This window comes from Eptatretus burgeri, chromosome 15 (assembly GCF_056783735.1).
Source record: "Eptatretus burgeri isolate ZD-2024b chromosome 15, Ebu_testis_v1, whole genome shotgun sequence".
In the NCBI taxonomy this organism is placed as follows: Eukaryota; Metazoa; Chordata; class Myxini; order Myxiniformes; family Myxinidae; genus Eptatretus; species Eptatretus burgeri.
The window spans coordinates 37,487,806-37,514,288 of record NC_140975.1 but is presented as its reverse complement, the minus strand read 5'-3'; the positions used below and the strand labels follow the sequence as shown (position 1 = coordinate 37,514,288).

The 26,483-nt window shown below is 41.7% G+C and overlaps 1 protein-coding gene across 1 annotated transcript in view; it reads left to right on the top strand.

Moving 5' to 3' along the window:
• Nucleotides 1-26,483, top strand: part of LOC147011938 (protein kinase C alpha type-like) — a 334,968-nt gene that overhangs the window by 39,562 nt on the left and 268,923 nt on the right. The window lies entirely within an intron of this gene.

Genomic DNA, 26,483 nt, shown 5'->3' with positions numbered 1-26,483 from the left:
ACAGCGCTTGAGCGAAAGGCCTCGTCAGCATTCATAGGTCATTTTGAAAGTCCCGTATTATGGGTGCTCTGGATGAATGTCCTCCCAGCGGGCGGCACACCCACTGATGCATCGCCGTGCACGTAAAACTCTCGGGTGACAAACCGTAGCACCAAAGCAAAAATGAAACACCGGTCAAAACACAAGATTCGATCCCAGGATAAACTGTTCAGAGGCAAGTGCCATCCAAGGCAATCTCCACACATTGCCGACTGACGTTCCATACATTTAGAGCCAACTTGTGGCTCTCAACGGGATCCTCTCATTTCCTCTCTCTCTCTGTCAAGCCCAGGGCAGTGTTCTCGACCCAATTCTATTCCGAATCTTCATCCATCAGAAATCTTTCTAACTCTCTGGAAATCCTCTTTATCTCTTTGCTGATGATGTCCACCCTCTCGTCTGCTGTAGCATCACTTATCCTTCAGATAAGCAGGTAGCAGCCTCTTCCCTCTCTGCAGACATTGATATAATCACGAGCAGGTGAAACACTTGGAATATGTCTTCGATACAGGCAAATCTCACGCTATCATTCTGTGTCTCCAAAAGGACCGTGCGGTGTACCTGTACTGGCATCATTTTGCCTTTCATCTGGTCGTATTTAAATATGCTTGATCTTGTGTTGATCTTGCGTCTTCGGTATCAGGAACAACAGGAAGTGACGAGTGGGGCATTGGTTTGTCAAGTTGGATTGAAGGATCGACACAGATTCCGAATGCCTCGGGCGTCTTTTCCTTCCATGCGAAATACCCTCCTATCTACTTCCTTCACAATCCTCTTGAAGTTCAATCACCCAAATGTTTGGGTCTCACTTTCAGCCATGATCTTTCTTGGGCAAACCACACGTCTAATTTGGCTTCCTGAGCCAGTAGTTAACTGATCATCCTTTGTGATACACAGCCTTCCTTTGATACATCTGACATTTTATCCACCTAATAGCCCTTCATCTGCAGCTTGATAGAGTACTGCTCTTCCCTCTGGGCTGTTGCCCCTGCATTACACCTAGCTCAGCTTGATGCTGAATAAACCAAAGCCTTCAAAACAATTAGAATCTTCTGCAATGAAGCTGAATGTCTGGGCCTATCACTTTCACATCACGAAACAGTTTGTTGGTATCCCACCCCCACCTTTCTGGTCTTACACCATCCATCCTTTCAGTGCTCTGTCCCCTCTCCCTCCCATCAGTTTTCTTCAGGGTGCATGAGGTCTGTCTGTAACCCCCTTTTCTAGTGAAACTCTCAAAATCCAGACTCACCACTCACCTCCACTCATTTGTTTGTGCTTTCTCCACATGTGGAACCAACCTCCTCAGTCTCTTCATTCTCACTATTCCAGGGCTTCAAGATAGCTGTTCACCACCCTCTCGCATCATCCCCCATCCCCAACTATGATCTACTCTCAATAACCCTCCCGAAACTCACCTCTTTATCGGTTTCCAGTTTTTCTTTCTATCTCCGTGATTGAGTGTTTGCGGCAAGATCCATCTTGTTCACCCCCTGCGTCTCGTCTTGCCCGCATGCTTCCCCACATCCATTATATCTCCAAATCCCCCTCTGTTTTGTCCCTTACCCCTGCTATTGGTACAACTCCCCTCCATATTTTCCTTCTGTTATTTTCTCTCTGTTGCATTCTGATCAGTTTCTCTGTTCTAGCTCCTCCACAAGCCTTGGTGCTGTATAAAAAAAGTACATCAAGACTATCTCAGCAGCTCTTAACCTCAAATATCCACATTAAAAACCAATACAACAATCTGGAGGTCTAATATCCAATCACTGCACAGCCCACACACGTTTCCTTGTTTACTTGAATATTTTCTCCTCTTGCTTTGCTGCATTACTCGCAGCCAATAACAGCACTCTGTAATGTGACATTACTTTCTTTAATATCATTATACACAGACTCCTTGAAATCTGTGGCTTTTCCTACTACTGATGCAACATTTTGTTTCATCCATTTGCAGCACCAGCTTGGACTCTGCTGTCCAAATTTGAGCTAACACCGTTCCAGGTGTTTAGTCGGTGGAAAGCTATCTTCATGTATTTCCACATCGTGACACTATATTGCAATCTTTGCCGCCCACATACAGTAGAATCTCCTTATCATGAACACGCGTTCCGCATGTGGACTGGTCATTGTATTGAAAATTCGTTATCGGCCGCCCCTGCTCTCCCCAACAAATATTTCCATTTTCTCCTTCACGGTGTGTGAAAATGACAACCTCCGTGACATTGGCCCCAAAAAATCATTATGACAGTAATTTTAGATTTTGATCATATAGTTCGATTTGTAATAGCACTTTGCGTTTTAGGAATGAGCAATCATTGAGAGTGGATATATATATATATATATATATATATATATATATATATATATATATATATATATATATATATATATATATATATATATATTGCACTTTGTAGTTTGTCAACAGATTTTTTTGATGGTTTTCAATTTAAAACAACATTCTACATTTCACTGTTCATGATGTCAAGTTGAATTCCGTTCATTAAAACAGGATTGTCCAACAAAAGCGCTGTTTGTTATTTAAAAAAAAATCGATTACAATGAGTGTTCTTTAAAAATGGAGTTTACTCTTTAAAATGTTAACATGAGTGTTTTAGACACAGAACGTTTTTAGTGAACTCGCCTGAGCAATGAATTGAGCAGAGACACGAATACAGTACCTACGAGAGGGGGAGCACTCAGAAGAGTGCAAAACCTCCGCCGCCAATACTGCTGGGTCACTCAAGTGAACCTTAAATCTTATTCATTAAATATGATGTCAACAGTGCTGACAGAGTTATAGTTCTTTTCTCCAACATTTTTTTTTTGGGGGGGGGGGGGGTTTGGAAATCACTTAAAACATGTAGGAATGCAACAAAAAAAAATCTAAATTTTGTTGAAAAAAAAGTTGCAAAATTTTTCTTCTCGAACAATTTTTTTTGGGGGGGGGGGTGGAAATCACTTAAAACATGTAGAAATGCAAAAAAAAAAAATTATTTTTCTCTAAATTTTTTGGGGGTGTTGGAAATGACTTAAAACATGTAGAAATGCCAAAAAATTTTCCTCTTAACAATTTTTTTTGAGGGGGGGTAACAATTTTTTTGGGGGGGGGTTGGAAATCACTTAAAACATTTAGAAATGCAAAAAAAAAAATTTTTTCTCTAAATTTTTTTTGGGGTGGCGGGGACCTTGTGCACACTGTGGAAATATGATGGCGGAGGGGGCATGTTGCATACAGAGCAGGGCGGGGGGGGGCGAGACCGGAGAGGAGATGGTAGAAGACAGAAAGACCACTGACCTGCCTGCGGTGAGAGAATGAGAGACCCAAAGACGGCCTCATCGTGGGAGATATCAATGATCGTAAATGCCTTGGATTCCACAGCATGAAGCTGAGAAAGCTGAGAGGTGGGAGCACCAGCCCAGAGGGGAGAGCAGTACTCCATCAGACTGGACAAAAACTTTGTTATGTAGTCAGGAGCTCAGGTGTGCCAAGGGTGGACTTTGTACGATGGAGGATGCCCAGTTGGCGACTGGCTTTGGCGGCCAGCTCCAGATTAAGGTTAGGGTTAGATGGATACAAAACAAACTCTTCAGAAGGCAAACTGGAAATTTGGAAGGACATGGGCTTTGTGGTGGGTGGGGGAAGGTGACTTAACAGGGCTACAAAAGAGCATGGTTTTGGACGGGGGATGATCTGAGATGGTGGTGAACAGGTGTCTTGAAGAGCTGGAGGGAGTAATGAGATTGAAGAGAATGTTGAAGTTGATTCCACAGGTGGGAAAAAAGAGGGACAAATCAGTGGAGGAGAGCAGTCATTCTGGATTTTGGGAGTTTCACCAGGAGGGAGTTGTTGGTGGACTGGACTGCATGCACTCTGCAGAAACTTGAGGGGGGGCCGAAGTATGGAAATAATAGAGGGTACAAGATCAGAAAAGAGGTGATAGTTAACAGAAAAACCACCAACCTGTCTGTGATGGGAAAGTGATAGGCCCGTACACTCAGCTTCATCTTGGCTTTTGTTTCTATGGCATCAAGCTGAGCATGGTGTGAAGCAGCGGAGCCAGCCCAAAAGAGAGAGCACTACTCCAGCAATCTGAGGTTTAAGAACTTTGTAGGTGGATAGTGCAGGTGTGCCAAAAAAGGACTGCATGATAGAGGATGCCCAGTCAACGGCTGGATTTGGAGGCCAAATTTCAAATGTTGTTTGCCCGTGAACGATCATGGCTGACAGTGAGACCCAGGAGTTTGAAAGAACTTCCTCAAGAGGATTTTAAATGAAGTAGATTTGGGAGTCGGGGGGAGGGTGCGTGGCAGGGCCGCTGAGAGCCAGAATGGGCCCTGGAACAATGCTAAGTGTGGGGCCCTTTTCATCCGGCCCCCCTTTCAATTACATATGTATGTATGTGTATATATATATATGTATATATGTATGTATATATATGTATATATGTATGTATATATATATATGTATATATATATATATATATATAACAACTGATTTGGAGGTTTCCGTATTTTTGTCATTAAAAACACATACCATGTTTAAGGGAAATTGAGGTGATATTCACTTATTCCTACATGCGGATTAATTTAACCCATTTCATCCAGATTACGTGTGGCCAACACTCCTGTGTTCATTTACGTCATTTAACCTCATTACTTTGATTGTCATGATGCAAATTATTCCCACAGTAGTTTATTTTCCGAAGGAGGGTGTCAGGGAATTTCCTGGAGTAGCTTGAAGGAAGATGCAACATAAAGCTGCCCCAGTGTTTCATCATCACAAACAATCATTGTATGAAACAAAAAAATCGATGGAATAATTATGGGCCCCGATTAGGTCCAGGCCCTTGGTTAGTTACCCTTCTCCCCATTTCCCCTTCGGCACCCCTGGGAGGGGAAAGGGGGGGGGGAAGAGAGAGAGAGAGAGATAGAGATAGAGATATATATGTATATTGAGAGTTTGAGATTTGTCAGGATTGAAAGACATATTCCTAGTGTTTGATCAGCTTGTGATTTTTTCAAGGTCTGAAGATAGGGAAGCTGCTGCCTGTCTATCTAAAGGATGAGGGATGTCACTGTACGGGGTGGAATTGTCAGCAAATAGATGAGAACGATATTCCAGAGAGTCACAGAGATCATTCATGAAGATAAGAATTTGGACTGTGTCCAGAATACTGCATTAGGGCACACCAGCCTTGGCAGAGAGGATCCCATTGAGAGCCACATGTTTGCTCTGAGATTAGAGGATGTCATTGAGCCATGTGCGGAGTTGGCTATGGATGTCATTGCCATCGGCAGAGTTTGGAGAGAAAGGCAGGATGCCAGACCATATCGAAAGCACAAGATATGTCTAGAGAAACGGCCCTGATCTCATTTATTACATTGAGGGCCTCCACATCTTGTGGGAGAGTAGAAGCATCATGTGCAAGGTCGAGTGGTCTGAATCCAAATTGGTGATCTGAGATGAGACCATGCCTGGTGTTGGCTTAATGGTTAGGTTGGCAGGCTTGGGATCCGAGGGTCCTGAGTTCAAATCCAGCTTGGCCGTTGAATTATTACCAGGTGGGTTTGACTCAGCCTGTCATTCTTCTGAGGTTGGAAAAATGGGTACCAGCTTGCTGGGATGATTGAGCCATTTGAGTATCCTGCGTCAGAGTGCTGATCTGTCCAGGAATGTGCCAAATAGCCCAGGAGACTGCTTTGGCAGCGCCGACGCTCTGCACAGAGTATGGTCCCAATGGATGGGTCAGAGCACAGGAGAAAAGGAAGGATTTCTCATGTCAATTGTGATGATGGATTCCATGACCATGCTGATGATTGGAAGTAAGTGAATGAGTCTGCAGTTAAGGGGATCCGTTTTTACACCTTTTAAATGGAATGCAGAGATGTTGGCTGATTTCCAAGTAGATATATGACATCGGACAAATGACAGGGTGAAAATGGCAGAGAGAGGAAGTGCGAGAGCAGCAGAGCAGGTTTTTGAGGACATATGAGAAAAGTGCACAAGCTTATTTGTCCCCTAGAAGTGGAGTAACACCTCTGCAATCGTCCTTGTCGGTAATGCCAAAATTAGGGGTCAGAAGTGAAGTCGCCAGTGATTTATTATGAGGCAGGTATGGTGGAAATTTAATCCTTCATCGCCCCTGCTCCCCCTTCACATCTATATATTACTAAAACTCTCATCTTGTATGTATGTTCCCGAAATACAGCCAAAACGGTACATGATAGCCCAAAAATTTTCAGCCCACCTTATTCACCATTCTCCTGTGGTGTGCAGTATCAAGTTTCGTTAAAATCAGGCAACGAAAAAAATTATTAAAAAATCAATTCCTGATTCAGTGAAGCACTCCTCGGGATTATTTGATCAATGCAAACAACCTCAGCGGTATAGTTCGCTGGAGCTATCTTCTTTTTTTTAATTTGTATTTTTTTTGAAATGTTTTTTTTTTATCAACCACTGTCATAACGGGAACCCAACGGTTCACGGGTCATCGAGTATCTTCTATACCTGCCATATTGCTTCCATTCCCGAGGTTAGGTTTCTCGCCAATCTCATATACCTCCTCTCTGCACTCTCCCTAACCCTTCTTTCTCTGATCATCTTTCCTTCCTCTTTCTTTTTACAATGCAACGCAAATAGAAGGGCATCCAAGGAAACTTTCATTCTTGGTTTGAAGTGCACCATATGTCGATGGCAGTTTTTAATCAGATACACTTTCACAGAGAAATTAACAAATCCATAACCAGACAGCTCACAGGAGATTGATGCCACCAATTAATCTTGCTTGCTGGGCCAAATGCATTGGGTCACGAGAACGACGCTCGGTGGAGCGCAAACCTCCAGCAACCTGAACAATTGACGTTTTGTATCCCACTGATAGGTCGGATCTGGATCCGGACCTTAACCAAAATCAAATCAGCTTGTTCGTATCACCTACCCAACCTGTCCACTAAGTTTTGTTATAATCCGTCTTCAACTTTTTGAAATATTACGCTATATATCGTTTTTTGGTCCCATCTCTCAATTTTTTGGTGAAGAATCACTTGAAAATTTTTGAAAATTCTCATATCCGGATCTTCACCGAAATCGAATCAATTCGTTCTTGTCACACACCCAACCTGTCCACCAAGAATATGCCCATAACTGTTTGAGATATCTGAGACAGACAGACTGACAAATAAAAAGACAGGGGTATAAACATAACCTCCATCCACCTTCGGTGGAGGAGGTAATAAAGAGGCAGATGTGGTAAAATAATGATTTACATTTATCCCACAGCCCACAGCCAAGAACATCTCAAATGAATGGGTACTCTCATGTGAACTTTCTGGTCTGGGGTTAAAGATCCCAAAGGAGTTTAATTATTTCATATCTGCTGGGGCTGCTTGGCAGGAGAGCTAAAAAGGTGGCTCACTTGCTTTGAGGCGTCTCATCTGCGGTCGATTCTCGACCTCACTATAAACTGTCCAGATTGGTGCTTTGCAGGGAGGGTATTGACTCAATGAGTGCGCAGTCCCTCTGATGCACTTTAATGCTGGGTTTCCTGTCTGTTAGCATTAGCTGATGGACTTTCAAGATCCGTGTCTTTTGCAAAAGTAGGCCATTGTGTGCCGGCACCTTGGCCAAACTATAAATTCCTGCCATAATCCATAAGGGGCACTGCATCAACAGAATGGCTGTGCACCCAGAAATGATTTAATCAGCAGCCAGGTGCTGCATACTAATGAAGGAATAAAATTTGTATCTGCCATTCTGTTCCTGTACAGTTGAGAATGGTGCATTTCAGAGCACCACACTCTTTGGGGGTGGACAGAAGGCCAGTTTCTCTACTTGCATTTCGATTGTGAATGTTACAGATCCTACAGTATCTCTCACAAACAGCAGACCATTGTGTTCTATTCGCATAGCCAAATTCCATTTTGGGGGTTTGCCCAATTTAATTCCTATTACTGGGTTTAGATGGAAGGGCTCAGATATGTGCTTATGAGCGTATGATTGAGCAAATGCCCTTTTTTCTGTTTTTTTATGTATACATGGTCGAAGCTTGTGGAAGAGCCAGTAAATTGAATTGATGAGGATGTAACAGGACAAAAGGAACAGTGGAGAAAGGGGGTAAACACCAACAGCAGAGTTTAAAGCCAAGATTGAGGCAGACTTGGACAAACAATTGGTGTCGGGAGCAATGGGGGACAGGAGAGAATGCATCAGGTGCACAAGATGGATACAGAAAGAAACTCTTGGGAGGGAGAACTGGAAATTTGGAAGGTTAAGGGTTTGGGGTGGATGAGTGGGGAAGTGAGGGGGGTTAATGAGGGGAGAATCTGCATGAAAATGATGAGATATGTTCCAGAGAGGCAGCTCTGATTTCATGTCTGACATTGACGGCCTCCCTCCATTGCTGGGTGAGTAGAAACAGCATGTCCAAGGTGGAGTGACCTGGTCTGAAACCAAATTTGTGATGTATGATGAGGTTGTTGGAGAAAGGGAAGGTTTTCGTATCAACTGTGATGATGGATTCCATGACCTTACTGATGATTGAAAGTAAGGTTATTGGTCTGTCGTTAAGGGGATCAGCTTTTGCACCTTTTCTAGGTAGTGCAGTGATGTTGGTGGATTTCCAAGCAGATGGAAGATGACTCTCTCTCTCTCTCTCTCTCTCTCTCTCTCTCTCTCTCTCTCTCTCTCTCTCTCTCTCTCTCTCTCTCTCTCTCTCTCTCTCTCTCTCTCTCTCTCTCTCTCTCTCTCTCTCTCTCTCTTTCTCTCTTTCTCTCTTTCTCTCTTTCTCTCTTTCTCTCTTTCTCTCTTTCTCTCTTTCTCTCTTTCTCTCTTTCTCTCTTTCTCTCTTTCTCTCTTTCTCTCTTTCTCTCTTTCTCTCTTTCTCTCTTTCTCTCTTTCCCTCTCCCTCTCCCTCTCTCTCTCTCTCCCTCTCTCCCTCTCTCCCTCTCTCCCTCTCTCCCTCTCTCCCTCTCTCCCTCTCTCTCTCTCTCTCCCTCTCTCCCTCTCTCCCTCTCTCCCTCTCTCCCTCTCTCCCTCTCTCCCTCTCTCCCTCTCTCCCTCTCTCCCTCTCTCCCTCTCTCCCTCTCTCCCTCTCTCCCCTCTCTCCCTCTCTCCCTCTCTCCCTCTCTCCCTTTCTCCCTCTCTCCCTCTCTCCCTCTCTCTCCCTTTCTCCCTCTCTCTCCCTTTCTCTCCCTTTCTCTCTCTCTCTCTCCCCTGGTTGCATCATTGGTTGGGACGCAGCTATGCCGCTGATGCAGTGCCCCCCTTACCAGTACACTGGTACTCATTTTGCCAACCTCGGAAGGATAACAGGCTGAGTCAACCCCCTGGTGTATTAATTCAACGGCCGACAGGGCTTGAACTCAGGACCCTAGGATCCCAAGCCGCCACCCTAACCACTGAGCCAACACCAGGCTATCGCCATCCTCATAATCATCATCACATCAAAATTTACATCATATCTTAAATAACCAGAGAGTTGGTGTCAAAGCCACACAATGCTCACCTGTTTATACATTTATCGTTTTTAAAAGACTAGTCTAATAATATTTTTTTATAAAGCATTGCAGTGAAGTCTGATCCAAATAATTTTAAAGCAATATATATATATTTGTACATTGTAATCAGTAAAAAATAGTGTGGTAGATAAAAACATTAGAAAGGAAATAACTTGCACCAAAAACTTTATCATGCTCACGCTCACGCTCACGCCGGGGGTATCGCTTTCGCTCTCTGTTCTTCGAACAGGCGAGCTAAAAATTGGAAACAGTCCCAACTGTTGTGTTTTTATTTGTAAGCATTTTTAATGAAACCGTAATGATGTTCATTCATGTTTGTAAAATTTTAAAATTTTCCCTGATGAATCACAAACCGCCGGGAACCTATCCCCCTTTTATCCATTTAAACCATTTTATCCTGACACTCGCGGATTTGACATTCGCAGCATTTTTCAGGAACGTATCCCCTGCGAATGTCGGAGTCTTACTGTATCACCATTTTGAACTCTTGAGTTAATTTTCTCTCCAGGTATAAAAAGTCCATTTTTGGGCTCAGATGTTTTTTTTCTGGGTGTTTATTCCCCTCACCCATTCTTCCTCAAAGTCTCCCTCTGCTGTGTCCCTCCACCTCGCCGTCGATGTGTTTCCGTCCTCTCCACTGTGTTCAGGTATTTATGAGTTTGCTTGTTTTTGACAATATTATCTCACACCATTCTTCTTGATGTTCTACGTAAGTCTAAATAACCCAATCTTGATCATATGACACAACTTGTCTCAAAAGTCACCAAAACTGTGTACAGAAAACAAGAAAAACTTTTAAATCATGCACAGTATTTATAACCATCTTTATAAACATTATCCAGCAATAATTATAACCGTTATTACATTCTTCCCTTTAAGTCAGGCAATCCCCCTTTGGTGTTTCACTGTTTTTCTTGGCCTCGTGTTTTTTTCACACCCGCACCCTCCTGAATACACCCATCACACATCAATTTTAATGATACTGAATGCATGTTGCTTCTTTTGCCTGTCTGCAATAAAGGTGTGAAAAATTGGGGAGAGTTGTTATAACATTTTGCTTCTTCCTGCTTTGAATTAGAAAAAGTTGTTGGAAACTTGCTTCCTGCTGCTTAGAAATGTCAGAAGTTGTACACAACTCTGTACAGCATCCACTTGACCACCAGGTAGTTCAGTTGACAGTTTCTCCCAGGCAGTGACTGAACTATAAAACAAAGTGATTGTCCCTTCAATGTTGTTAATGGAGTACCTCTGAGTGAAACTGTGTTCGGCATGTTCGCATCAAATTGGGTGATTAAATTCCAAAGTAAACCAAACATTGCATCTCAAAATTGTTCCTTTCAGTACCTTCCATGCATGCTCCATGTTCAACCTTTTCTGTAGATGCTTCCTTTGAGAAGCAAAGCGATTTAATGCTTGAGTCATGTGAATTACACTCATAAAACAATGAGTAATGAAAAATTATGCTCCTCAAAATAATTAAGAGAGTAATCGCAATTTAATATATCCTCAAGGTGATTAACTTCTGGTAGCTTGTATCTGCTTGAGCCCACGGAGTAAATGCTGAAATCTATCTGTCCAGTTTCTTCCCGACACCTTCGTTCTTTGTTCCTTTTACCTTTGTTTCTAATTTTTTTTAAATTCTCTTTATTACCCCCCCTCCCCACCCCTGTTGGACTTAATCCGAAATGGGGGCTTATGAATTTATCTCGATTTTCGTGTGCATGCATATGTGTGTGTGTGACGGGTGTTGTTCAAACTTGGCACACAGATCAAGAACGATAGCTTACATATGCACATCATTTGTTTTCTGGTCATCCTTGCACTCGGAATCCTTTCTTCTTTCCCTATTAATTAGCCATCACAGCAAAGATTGGTATTTCCGTCAGCGAAGCGACGGGTCTTATGTTTTTAAGATGTTTTCGTCTTTCAAATCATTCTGGTAAGTTTCTTTGCACACTGGACTACTGTTGAAAAGTTAAAAAGAAAAACTATTTTGTTGCTTTTACTAATCTGTATTTATGCTTTTCAACCTAAATATGTTCACACATCACCTGACACTGATTTTGAACTTGAGTACACATCTCTCTTTGCAGTGTTTTTGAACAGCATATTGGAAACCATTCAGGTTCTTGCTCTGGTGTTTTAATGAAGCTACTTAATGTGTAATTCTACATACTTCAATCCACTTTTGGTTTTTGTCTATCACATTGTGTTTTGGGCATCACACTGTCTTCCTCAGGTCATTGATTGTTTTTTTTGTGTACATTTTCGAGGCTCGTATAAGAGTTAACACATGGAACATATTTTAGGAGGGAGTAGGAGACAACAGGGGTGGGAGAGGGAAGCACAAAACAGTGGGGAACAGAGACATTAGATCTGTAGAAGGGTGAGGGATGGGGTGGGGTACATGGGGTAAACAAGATGGGCATTGCAGGGACTTTCAGGAAGGAAAACAGGGAATGTGAAGGAGGTGGGTTTGGGGTGGATTAATGGGGGTAGAAAAGATCGAGGTTTTGGATGGGGGAAGATCTGAAAATCAGGATATAATGCATTTTCTGAAATAACAACCTGTCACTTCAATATCCTGTCCTATTTTGTTTTACATATTCTGACTAGGAATGTGCTTTTCAATGCTCTAAGAAAAAGATGAGCATCAAATTTGAATGTCTGTTATAATTCCACACATTATCATTAAAGTTCTTCCATGTCAGTTGGTATCAGCGTTTTGTACAAGTTGCTGATATTTTCTCTCATGTCTACTATAAAATTTTCACCATCACATTTCAGACTCCTGACCTTACCTTGAGGGTTTTCATTTTCACTCCAATTTTCTTCTCAATGCATTTCTCGCTGTCAATCCCTGTCATACTTTTGCACTTCGGTTGTGTGATCTCCACCGCTGTCAGTACGACAGACTTAGGCTTTGCCCTTTGCCTCGTGACAGCTGGGTGGACCACTGGAGTTTTCTAATTTGTTCACAAAATGGAAGTGTTGCACATGAGCATAAAGGGAGTGAGTGCAACCACCATGTGAATTGCATAGTTGTGCATCTGTGTTACCGTGATTGCTTTCAAAGAGTGACTGGTTGCTCTTATAACCAATTGACAAGTGGAACGGAACAGTCATGGATTGCAGCATCGCACTGCATTTTTTAACATAATTTTGCAGTTTGTGTCGCATTATGGAGCTGCAAAAAGAAATCTTTTTTTTCACACTTTGTCTTTCTGTGTGAAACTCTTCAAAGTTTTTTCACGATGTCACTTTTATCCAAAACACCATGGAAAGCTAAGAACAAAGAGTGTGAAATGAATACAAATTACGAATACACACCATTCCATGACTCGTAATGCTTTTAATAATCCACTCCGTTTTGACATACAGTACATCAGCTCGGCCGATTTTGCAGGCATGGAGAGCTTGCCAGTATTGGAGTTTTGCTGTTTTTCTGTTTCTATAAATGAATAAGGCTGAATTATAATTCCCACATTACACTTTACTTGGGGGGGGGAAATCAATAGATGCCTCACAATTAAAATATTGTTGTTTTCTGCATCCCTGTTTACACCTTTTCGTATTTCTTTTCTTTACATTTTTTACTTCTTTAAATTATTATATTTCCTCCATATTTTCCTCTTCCTCCATTATCTCATAATCCCAAAAGTTTCCTTCAGCTACCCCACACGCTTGTTTGTTAATTTTCCCTTACTCTGTTTTTACTTTCGGTCTCGATTATTATGCCTTTTCCATATCCCTTTAAAAAATGTTCTGTATATATCTTAAAGACCTTGTTTTATGGAATTCTTATTTTGACTTCTATAGAACTTTCGACCCAGGTTTTATTGAACCCAGTGTTTTTATGACTATTTAATATTTTTATGATGTACTAAACGACCTGTGAACCCACAGGATTCCCGTTGTGACAGCGGTTGATGAAAAAAAAATCATTTCAAGAAAAAAAAACAAAAGATAGCTCCAGCGAACCATACCGCTGAGGTTGTTTGCATTGATGAAATACTCCTGAAGAGTACTTCACTGAATCGGGGAATTGATTTTTTTTAATCTTTTTTTTTCATTGCCCGATTTGAACGAAACTTGATATTGCACATCAATGTGAAAAAAAAAAACGGAGAAAAGAAAGTTGAAGAAATTATTATGTGTAATCTTCTAAATGCAATTTTATTTATTAATGAAGATGGAAGTATTAAATCAAAATGGTGATGTTTATTTTATGCTTAAAATATATCGTTCTTTGTCTTTACTAAATGTTTGAGATTTTCTAATAAACCATTTCAAAAAAAACAAACAAGCATAGCTCCAGCGAACTATACTGCTGAGGTTGTTTGCATTGATCAAACACTTCCAAAGAGTACTTGACTGATTCGGGAATTGATTTTTTTTAATTATTTTTTTGTTGCCCGATTTGAACTAAACTTGATACTGCACACCGCAGGAGAATGGTGAGTAAGGTTGCCCTAAAATTTTTGCGCTAGCATGTACCGTTTTGGCTGTATTTCGGGAACATACATGCATACATACATACAAGACGAGAGTTTTAGTAATATATTGATGTATTATCGATCTATGACGTTCTAAGGATCACCTTTCATCGATTTTTTTTTAAAAATTATATTTTTTATTTATTTTGAGAATTCATTATAACCTTTAGGACCAGGTTATATAAAACCCCAATGTTATTTTGATTTAAAGTGAAACAACTTCTCCAAATTCTAAATAATGAGTTCTGTAGAAATTGAATATATATATATATATATATATATATATATATATATATATATATATATATATATATATATATATATATATATATATATATATATATATATATATACATATATATATATATATATATATATATATATATATATATATATATATATATATATATATACATATACATATATATATATATATATATTGTTGCGAATTCGCGCCTGCCGGCGTGCGGACGGCCACGTCACTTGAATCGCAACCGCGTCGCCCACCGGACGGACAATTCAGTCGTGACCCTCCGGGAACTATCGCCCGGAGCCAGTCACAGGTGGGCCTTCGACCTCACCACAATCATGCCAATCGGCCACCCACGTGGGATAGGGTTGTTTGCCAAACTCGACCTACCTAAGTACCCACGCGGATGGTAAACCGGGCGATAGTACCTCGCCGCAGGTCGACTCCGGACACGAGCCGCTTGGGGGGCCTGTTCCGTACTATCGGGATAACCGAGCGGTTATCGTCGACCTCGACGGTTCAGATTATTTACCGGGCGTTTTGCACCCACTGCGAACCCTTTACATGAAGCAGGATGGAGGGTCAATAAAGAAAAGACGAAGCGAAACGGGAAAACAGTTCACACAATGCACATTTATTTCCCGGCACACGGAAATCACATATATACAGCCAAACAGTCAAAATGCACATATAGCCACCAAAACAAAAGCAACAACGACGCAGAGTTACTACCGACGACGCGCACACACAGCAACACTTATACAGTTCTACTTTACAGACGGCGCCAACACACATTTACACAAAAGCAAAGGAAAGAAGCCACCCTCATAGACAAGGGGCAGACAGGCCTGTAGGCCAATTGTGCGCGTGACCTGGAGGAGCGGCCAGGTCCGCAAGACCGGGGGGGGTCCTACCCGTGTCCTCATGACACGTTGGTGGGCGAGCAGCAGATGTGGCCACGTGGCTGTGCCCCGACTCCGTGCTCATTGGCGGGTTTCGTTGGCATGACCGTTTGGAGTGGGGTGGGAACGGGGCCCCCTTTTGCACTATCTCAGCGCGGGGGAAAGGGGGAATTGTTGATGCCCTGGGGGAGGAGAATGGCTGGCTGGCTTGGGTCCCACGACGAGCAATCCCACACCGCGACCTCGTCGCCGACTGCCGTCCTTCTCGCCTCGGACCCGAGCTCCTTTGCCTCTTCCCGCAACTCTTCTCAGCTGACTCCAGAACCCAACTCTCTCGATGACACTCTTCCCCCAGCTCTCTTCCACTATCCAACCAAAACTGACTCACTCTGCCACGATTCGCCTTGCGCTTGCCGTTTTATAGGCCGGCAGGAGCAGCTAATATGCTAATATTCGGATCAGGATGACCTCGGGGGCGGAGCCACGCTTTCCCATTGGTTGGAGGAAATGGGGGCGTGAACCTCCCCTGATCCTAGAATTTGCATATATCAATTTCACACAGACGCGCCTGGAGGCGGGGCCAAGCCGCCCCGCGCTTGCTAATTGGACAGAGGAGAAGTGGGCGTGTAGCGTTCTTGATCCGAATTTTCCCTCGGAAAGGCCGCTATTTGCGCTCACGGTTCGGTGTGTATCACTGAACGGGCCCAAGACAGCCCGATGCTCAGTGTTCACAGGTGGTGCGGGAATGGCCGTAAAAGGAGAGAGGTGAAGGTGGTGGAGGGTTTTCGGTGGTGGTTGATGGTTATGGTGCCGTTGGGAATGGCGGAGATGCGATGTTTGCGGGGTTGAGTTGTGAAGGTAAAGGTCGTGGCTGTTGGCGTTGTTGTTGTTGTCTGAGGGTTGGAGCGTGGTTGTAGTTGGTGACGATGGCTGGCGTGGTGGTTAAGGTGGTTGTTGTGTGATGGCGGTTGAAACGTGTTTGGTTCAAAATAAAGATAGAACAGAAAAACGCCTAACTCAAAGTATCACAGCCCGAATGAATCACATAAATTCCCTCTATACAACGGCTTTGGGCTAACTACACATGTACTTAGAGATATCTTACCTACAGGCCCTGAATGGTGGTTTGTGAATTTCCACAGCCATAACAATATATATATATATATATATATATATATATATATATATATATATATATATATATATATATATATATATATATATATATATATATATATATATATATATATATATATATATACCGAATCAATTCGTCCTTGCCACACACCCAACCTGACCACCAAGTTTCGTCTAAATCCAACCATAAGTTTTTGATATATTGTGCTATACATCGTTTGAGCCTGATCTGTCAATAGTGAAGAATCACTTTTAAAATTATCAGATCCGGATCCGGTTCAGGATCTTCACCTAAATCTAATCAGTTTGTCCTTGTCACACACCCAACCTCACCACCAAGTTTTGTGTAAATCCGTCCACAACTTTTTGAGATATCTTGTACACAGGCAAACAGACAGAAAGGGGTGAAAACATGACCTCCTTCACCCTCGGTGGCAGAGGTAATAATAAAAAAAATTTAAAAAGTGATTATTCAACATTTAGAGATGGGGCCGAAACGATCTATAGCATGATATTTCAAGAATTTCTTGGCCCCAATATGTTGTCATGGATCAGGCATCGTGTGGTGGATGTATGCGCGCTATACCTAGTGCTCTTGTGGTTTCCCCTGTTCACGATTTAATTTTGTTTTTGTATACATTGTCGAGGCTCGTATGAGACTTGTGCTTTCCCTGAAACATTGGCCCTGATCATGTAATTTGTCGTGGAATTAAGTTGTGTGCCCAAGAGGTAAATTTGCATGAGTTCCATAAAAAAAAGTCTGTGAACATGCTTTGTCCTGACAATGTCCTGATGAGATGATGCAGAAGTAGTGCATTTACATTTGAGTTTTCTAATTTGGGTTTGCTTTCTGGCTCCACAAGAATCTGTCAGATGGGTGCTTTGCAGGCTTGGCGTTTCATCACAAAATGCGCCATCCTTTGGTTGGATGTTTATATTCCCGATGTCCCGTCTGAATCATTAGTTGGTGAACATTTAATATCCCACAGTGCCTTTCTCAAAAAAAAATAGAGGAAGCGAGGAAATTCTGGAACCTTGATCAAATTCCAAATTTCTACCCTTACCAACAGTGGCACTGCATCAGCGGTCCAGTCGCATCTCATTGACTCCCAACCAAATATGCATACAATATGATGCAATTATTGTGCCAATGAATATTGAAATACTTACACCTATGAACTTCAGGAAATAACCTCTTCCTGCAGCACAAAAAAAGCTGCAAGGGACAGTTTATTACATACACTGACATGGCAATTTTTAATCCCCTGCCCCCATTTGAGTGTGCACAATAATTACTCCAACGTGCACTGCTCCCCCTACCCTTCCCCTTTCACTGTATCAAGTGCAGCTTGGAACTTTACCAATCTTCCAGAGTAGCTGCACCATTACTTTTCAAACCTAAGATAATATCCCAAACCTCAATCTAATTTTTTTTAACCTCAAGTGGGATTTTGCTAAGATGCATTTTAATTTGTTTTGTCTTGCCAAGAGTGTATAGACTGTATCAAAGTGAGCAATTCATCCAAACAGAGCACAGAATTTCCAGTTACTGGAAGTGATAGACCTCAGGGAAGGGCCTCACATGCATCACCTTCCAGTTAAGAGATCACAGAGAAAATAATAAACCGTCAAATGGCAGTCATTTCCCTTTTAGAGGCTCATCATCTTGGATTTGCCTTCTGTTAATGTGAACAGAAAGCTTTCACTGTAAGTATATGTGAATCTTCAAAGAGAAGTGCAAAATCTGAGTGGGTTCAGCTAGGTTGAAATTATCCAATTAATCAGGTGTTCAAGCTGAAATTATTCTCAAAATTACTTCCTTAGTTTGTCACTAAGAGCTACAATTTTTCTTCCTTGAAGAAAGATATACAGGGTGTTTCAAAAAGAGTGATGCAACTTTAAATGTTTATTTACAAGGATACAGAAACTTCAGGAACGGGAACCAAACATGTCTTGAAAGCTTATGACATAGTATTTTCTATCACTGATTGCTATTGTAGTTGGTCACTGCTTGAGTTAGTGAGAGCCCAAGGTTTGAAATTGGCATTTACAATCCTTGTAATTGACGTTCTCGATGTGTGCCCCTCTGTTGTTCAGACAGGCATTGATTCTGACTCCAAAGTTCTGTCCAACTTTTCTGTCGGTCTCATGTCTGACATGAGACCGACAAGAGGTAGTCTGACACCTCCTGCTTCAGAGCATGCAGTGTGGCAGGGCGGTTGGTGTAGACAGAGCCATTGGCAGCCCCCCAGAACCAGTCGTCCAGAGGGTTCAAGTCTGGGCTATAGGGTGCCCAGTCATGAGCAGTACCCAGGGCAACGAGGCGGTTTCTGAAAAGCTGCCGCAGGAAAGTGATTGTGTCACCAGCTGTATGTGGGGGTGCACCATCCTGCATAAACCAGGTCATGCTGAGCTGGTTTGGGGTGACCATTTGGGCTAGAACATTATGGAACTTCTGGAGCATGGCCCGGTAGTACTCACCGTTGATCGTCACCATCCTGCTGTTGTCATTACTAAACCAGTATGGCCCTAGTGTTCCCCATCTGGCATTGAAGGCACAGAAGCATGTGACCTTAGGCCCTTTCAGGTACCTCTCAGTGATCTCCTCAGGTGGTTCTGCCCCTCAGTTGTCCCTCTCTTGTTGTCTTGTTATCCCTCTCTGGAAAGGGAAGGGTGATCGCCAAGACTGCAACATCTACTGAGGGGTGACGCTGCTCTCAGTGCCGGATAAGGTCTTTGCTCGGACAATTATTGATGGGGTTCACAACCATCTGCTTGAGCACCAGCATCTAGAGCAGTCAGGCTTTACACCAAAGAGGTCAATGATTGACCGTATCCTTGCTCTTCAGGTCCTCACCCAATGCAGACGAGAGTTTCGGCAGGGGCTGCTTGCAGCCTATGTTGATCTCTGTAAAGCGTTTCATTCAGTGAATCGCGATGCCCTCTTGAGGATTCTTGGTCTTCGTGGGGTGCCACCAAAACTGATCGATCTGATGTCTGAAATCTACTCTGGTACTGAGAGTGCTGTGAGATGTGGTGGTGCCATCTCTGACTTATTTCCAGTTGTTACTGGAGTTTTTCAGGGGCGTGTACTGGCCCCCACACTTTTCAGCACTTGTATGGACTGGATTCTGGGGAGGATGTCAGAGAGATCAATATGCGGTGCATCGTTTGAGAATGTCAAGATCTCTGACCTTGCTTTTGTAGATGATTTAAATGGTGCAGCAGCTGCTGGGATTACCAGTTTTCTGGGTTAAAACTAAGATCCACGTTTTCACTGACATCTTGGTTGCTGTTATCCTGTCTGTTCCTGTTTGTGGTGAGGGTGTTGAGGTCACAGAGAGATTCACTTCCCTTAGCAGTGATATTTGTGTCTCTGCTGGCTGTGAGCCAGAGGTCAACAGTTGTCTCGGTCAGGCCTGGGGAGTCATGGATTCACTGGACTATGGGATGTGGTGTTGCTGGTATCTGTGCAGCAGGATGAAAGTCCGAGTCTTCAGGTCCTTGGTGCTTTCAGTCTTGAGCTCTACAAATATGAGACTTGGGCTCTGACCAGGGATCTGAGATGGATACTTAATTCCTTTGGTACCAGGTCTCTTCAGAGAATCCTTGGCGATTGCTGTTCAGACTTTGTGCCCAACGAGCGGTTGCTGAGAGAGATTTAAATGAGATTTGTTACCTGTATAGTCCGTGAGCGTCAACTGTAGCTGTCTGGTCATGCGGCTCATTTTCCTGATGCTGATCCTGCTTACCAGCTTCTTTCAGTGAGGGAGCCTCATGAGTGGAGGAGGCCAACGGGCCGACCACGTGCCTCGTGGTCACAGCAGGTTGATCGACATCTCAAGGAGATGGGGATGGGCCAGGGGGATGCAGTCTGGGGGATGGTCATATGGAGGGCCCTGGAGTACCAGCGGAAAGTGTACGCAGCGACGCGCTGCTTCGGCGCATGCTCCCATACCTGACCTGACCTGACCTGACCTGATTTGCATCCAGGAACACAACAATTATGGTTAACCACTCCGAAATTGCTTATAGTAACAGGAATTGTCGGAACTCGACACCACACAAGGATAATTCTCGTATTTATTTATATTCTCGTGAATACATTTTGCATCCAGGACTCAACAAATATGGTTAACCACTCCGACATTGCCACTCCTTCCTTTAAATGCTGAAAATTATGTTTATAAAGAATATTTCACTGACAGATTTCACCCTTGTAACAGCAGGTTAAAAGTGCCCCAGTTTATAGGGGTGTCGTTGAAAATGCACACACAACGCATGTGTGAAAGGCCTCATTAGTGTTCATACGTCATTTAAAAAGTCCGGCAAAAAGCACCCTGATGAGTACGCATCTCGTGCATCTCAATGCATCGGCTAAAAAAAAAAGTGCACAAAAACAAAAAAAATTACCTTATGTAAAACATTGAGTAATGTGACAGTTTTCCTCCTCATATAAACTTTCCATGAGTTCTGTTTTGCAGTTTTAATATTAAGAGGATGTAATACTTTGTAAAATTAAAGAAACATTTTCTATTGGATAAGAAAGTTGACAAAGTCCTTAGACAAGAGACTCTTGCGAATGATTGCTGTGTTGCGGAATGGTGTGAGCTTTCCCCTGGGTGTTCTGTTTTTTTTTTTTTTTAGTAATCGAATCTCCCTTAAAGGAGACTTGGCAATAATTATTTGTCCTTCCTTCTCTTCATCATCACTTGTATTTAATGAATTGCAAAAGGGTTTTTCAGCATTTCTGGAATTTCTACATTCTGTAAAGTGTTGTACAATTTTTAATGGTTATTCCCCATTGTGCCCATAGCACGGCGAGTTTTCTTTTAAATATCCTTGAAATCAATCCACATTACCTTGTGAATCTCAATCACCTTAATACTGTACTCAAAAATAACTATATCTGTATTGGTGGAAATTTTAACTGTACTCTTCAACATGGATTCAATAGAAATATTGCCAAACCCCCATCCTGCCTCGACAATACCCGGCACAAGACTATTGCAATGTATAACTGAAATATATAGATATCTATGGCAACTACAACATCCTTCTATGAGACACGACTCGTACTGTCATTGTATAAAGAATAATATTTACTGGCTCGATCAGACAAATTTTATGCAAATGGTATTCTGAATGTCAAATTTTATCATCTCAAATCTATCTGTCTGGATTTTCCAACCAGACATCTGGATGCAATCATCTGTCTGGATTGACTAGACATCTATCTGAATTTCAGACATCTCAATGCAATCCTCTTAACCATTTTCACATCATGGCTCAAGCACAACAATACTTATTAGAAATTTAACTATGACCTTCCTTGATGCTGCTACCTTTAAAGACGTTTTCCTAGAATTGTAGAATGTCTTAGTTTCCTCTAAAGAACTCCAGCTTACAACAATGCTGGGATAATGCAAAAACTCAAATTAGGCGCTTTTGCCAAAAGTATTGTTCATATCGTGCTCATGATGAGAAAACAATCCCTACCCTTTGGGTAGGGCCTGGAGCTTGCCCACAAATTAATTGCCTTGCCAGGGGAAATAAATTGGCACCAGAATGATGAACATCTTGGAATCTTCCTGGCAGATCACACTTAAAACTGCAGAATTGGGCAGGATTACTGGATAAGGTAATGAAAAAGTTTGGTTGCTGTGAAGGAATTATTTTTCAGCTCACCAAGGTGGAAGAGTCTTGGTCATCAACAATTTGATTGCCTTCATGCGACGGCATGAAATGATATATCTGCAAAGTAGATGATAAATGGGGTTTGGGGGTAAGTGCGCTCCCCTAACGACCCACCACCCCCCTCATCCCTCTCCCCTCCCCGTGTGTGTGGGGGGTTGGATGAGGGGGGTGGTGGTGCACATGGGGGTGGGGCTTGTGTGGGTGGGGCTTGTGTGGGTGGGGCTTGTGTGGATGGAGCAATTTTTTTAAAATTAAGTAAACATGTGTGTGGGAACTAATAAACTAATCACTAATTATAGACTGGTCGGAAATCTGATAAATGTGCTTTTATAAAATGCGAGAGGCATTTTTGGGGAAAAGTTGACAAACCACTTTTTTATCATAATTTGGGTATGCTGAGTCCATTTTTGCTGTCTGTCGCCCTCTCCTGTGACTAAATGCTTCAAAATGGCTGCCAAAGATGTTATTCTACTGTATCATTTGCATACCTCCCTAAATTAAACACAAAGTTGAGTACTCTCCTCATTCAAAATGCATCATGATGTACAAAGTTATTCTCAAATATGCAAAATACTGTTATTAGTTTCTTAACACAGGGTTATGGCATCCATATGGAATTTCAAGATGGCTGTCATTGTTAATCGGTATATTGCCTATATAGGAAATATTTGTCGGCACATTCATATGACGACAAACAGTGAATTCGATTTGGTACAAGCATTTAAGCAGTGTTGGGGCTCATGATTGCCAGTAAGAAATTCAAAGCGTTTTACACTGAAACCTGTTCTTTAATAGTCATGCTTGAATAGGTAATTACTTACTAAAATTGTTGACATTCACCAGAATAACATATACCATCCCAGTGAATGTCAATAACTTACTGGTAGTACAGAATGCTACTTTATATGTACTTAACTGTTTTGTCCTCTATACCATCTATGAAATATTTAGTCGTATATAATACATGTGATGCTGTTTTTTAGCGCTCACGCTAAATAAACTCCAAACGAAGGTTCTGGAATAACTGACTGTATTTTCCGCAAACACATCGCTTATCACATACACTGAACTTTTCATCTTGGACAGCGTTGCCCGAAAATATCCAGCCGCAATGTGCAAATAATTGTTCGCCGCAATTTAATGGAATATGCATCTCCCTACAATGTCTCGTATGGAAATGATCGATATCTCTGAAATTGTGTCACTCAGTCATTCATTCACAGTTCTACTCATTGCGACAGTTGTCGTTATCCTTGCATTTGCATTGTGATGTGCACAACATACGAGACTTTCTGCACTTGCACCGTAAACCCATACAGCCAGTAACAGTTAGGGTTAGTAACCGAACAGTAATGTCCCAAATTAAAGCTTACTTGCTAACCCTAACAGTTACAGGAAATCAGTTCCAGACATGACTGGGGTACAGGTGGCAATGACATCAAAATGGCCACCAGTTTGTCCTCGCTCTGTTTCCAACCCATGGACTTGGGTGGAGGCAGATCTGGGTAGTTCTGATGTGCATGTCTCCACACTAATGCTTGATAATGTGAACGCTTCACATGGAAGAATAGTGCATCGCTTGTTGGAAGGAGTGATTCTGGAGCGCGGGACTTAACGAACAGTACTGGTCGAGCCTTGTCCACTGTGTCAACGTTGTGCATATTGTACAATTTGCAGACAAACAGCTCCACATCTTTAGCAGTTCCTTCTGTAAGATCTCCATTTCCAAGATTTTGCAGTAGTCCATGATGCTCTGTAAAGACTTTCCATGCAGTGGATTTGCTGTGGCCTGAGAAGAAGGGTGTCGCATCACTTCCAGTCAAAGCTTGGAAGGCTGGAATGGTTTCCAGCACAGTCCGACCAAATGGCATCTATCCCACTATTGTGTGAACAGGTATATATTTTCTTTTCTTGGCTGTGCCCGCTTTGAGCCAGAGTTTTGTGCAAGACATTTGAGGGAGGTGAGCCAGAAGAAGAACCAGAATGTCAGTATCCCTGGCTTGCACCACTATGCTGTCAGCTTGGCTTTTAACACAATGTAAAATAATATGGGTATCAGCCTCTTCATGCTGAGCTTCAAGCACCGATGTGTCCACATCGGGGTTGTTTGATTCAACCCTCTCCTCATCAGTGAACCCACCAGCCACAACGATGGTTTTGTCATATTGATCACACCCTACCATCTGCTCAGAGAGAAATCGTGCCAGGTCTGCCTTGTTCCCCCCCCCCCCACCCAAGGCCAGGAAATTACTCCAATCAACAGGCTGTATGGAGCTTCAAAGTCTAGAGGATGGTCTAGAGGGCAGATCACCAGCTGAAGCACTTGTGCTAGCTTCACAGGATTCAGAGTAATTTCGATTTTGTAATCTGGATATGTTTGTTTTGCTAGTAAAACTAGCATAGCAAGATTTGTTCCATACCAAGGAATCAGGGTTGGTAGTAAGTATCAAAACAAGTCATCTATTGCTATTCTGTTTTGACAGGCTCTATGTTTCTGTGGTATTTGCACAGACTCTTTCAGTTTGGTTAGTCATTGTTCTGTAGCACATAACAGTTTGTCACTTTTCTTCTCCTGACAGATGATGCATTGTGTGACATCAGTGGATCTGTCTCTTTTTAGATTCAGCATTGGCTCCATATTCTCATTTTGTAGTGGCACATTCATCATATGAAATTCCACATGAAGCACATCCTTCATCTCAAACAAAAGTAAAATGAGTTTGTGCATTTCATCACTCAACTCTATAAGCACTTTCTGGTGATTGTGATCTGAGCGTAGAGTGATTCAGCTTTTTTGTCACACATATATGGAGCAAATATGTGTTTCTTGATTAAAACTACGATTGGGAATATTTGGGCCAAATCAAATACTTTATTCCTTAAAACTATGAACCGTTAAACTCAGGATGTACCTTAGAAGTCGATTTAGGAGAAATAGTTGCTGGCCATGGCAGCCATCTTGAAATACAAGATGGCCACCTTTGCCACTAATTAAAATGCAGACAACATCACATTTTGATAGGACGAAGAGTTTATATATGGTGATGCGTTATGCCGATGGATGACACTTCTGAACTGTGCATTTGACCTCAGGAAGACCAGAAATAATAGCTAAAATAACGTTTTGGTGGCCATTTTGTCTTTGGCCATTTTGAGACATTTGGAGTAACAGGAGAGGGTGACAGACAGCAAACAAATAACAAATATAAAACAAAATATAACAAATAACAAAATATAAAATAACAGACAGCAAACAAAAAATCTCATACAAATAACCACATTATGAATTTTTAATTTCTTATAATATTTGATAAGTTCTAAATTTGATGTTGTATTCTTTCCAAATTCTTGAAACCACTCATCAATGCTCATTTATTTACTAGAAAGATATAATCCATTACCCCTTTTAGTTAATTTTACACCTGCTTGTGCGATAGAAGAAAGCCTATGTCCAACTAACAATCTCGCTTTATCAGGTAGACTTTCAAGTTTTTCAGCAACATCTACAATTACAACACTTCCACTAATTTGTTTCTCCAACTCTTTGTTATGTCTTTCCAATTCTTTTTGAGCCTGGAGTTGAGCCTTCCTTTCGTTGGCAGTTTTCACCGCTGCTGAAATACCACCCGTCAATGCTCCAACCACACTTAAACCAGCAAATAAAGGAATTAGAAATGGGAGAAATCCTCCACTCGTCTCTCTTGTTGAATATTTCTTCAACATTGGTTTTGACATTTAAATTTTAAGTGAGCCAGTATCGTTCAAGATTTTCACCTGTTCTTTTGTGAACAAAACATCAATTCTTACTGCTCCTTTTCTCTGAATTGTATTAACGTTAATCTTACAAGGCTTTTGATTTTGAAAGCAAGATGATAGTTTATGAAGATTGATTTGATTAACATATACCCCAGTTAGTACTTTACTACTCATTTATTTATTTTAAAAATTATGTGAGACTTGTCAATCTAATGATTTGTCCAATGATGATTAGTCTAATCTCACAGGGTCGAATCTCACAATGTAATGATGAGTCTAATCTAATGATTTGACAAATCAAACTAATGAGACTAATATATCTGTATTAATCTGTAATTCTGTTTCTTCCAAAAGCAAACAATATGTATCAACTTCTTCACTCTCTTCTCTTTCAATGTAAAGGGAAGTATCCACTCGATTAGACTTTATAGTTTCCTTTTGAGCACTCAGGTCAAATGCATCGATTGTATACAGACTTTTAAATGCTGTCATATAGAAAATGGGTTCTTTATTTCCATTGCTTTCACACACCTTTTGGTAAGACTTGTATGCTTCAGCAAAATCATTTTTTTCCCAATTAATTTCCAATCTATCTCGTGGATAAAATGTTCCATCTAGAGAATTGCGAAGTTGTTTCACCTTAGCATTATCACTCAATGCATTATTCTTATCAGTCGGAGTATC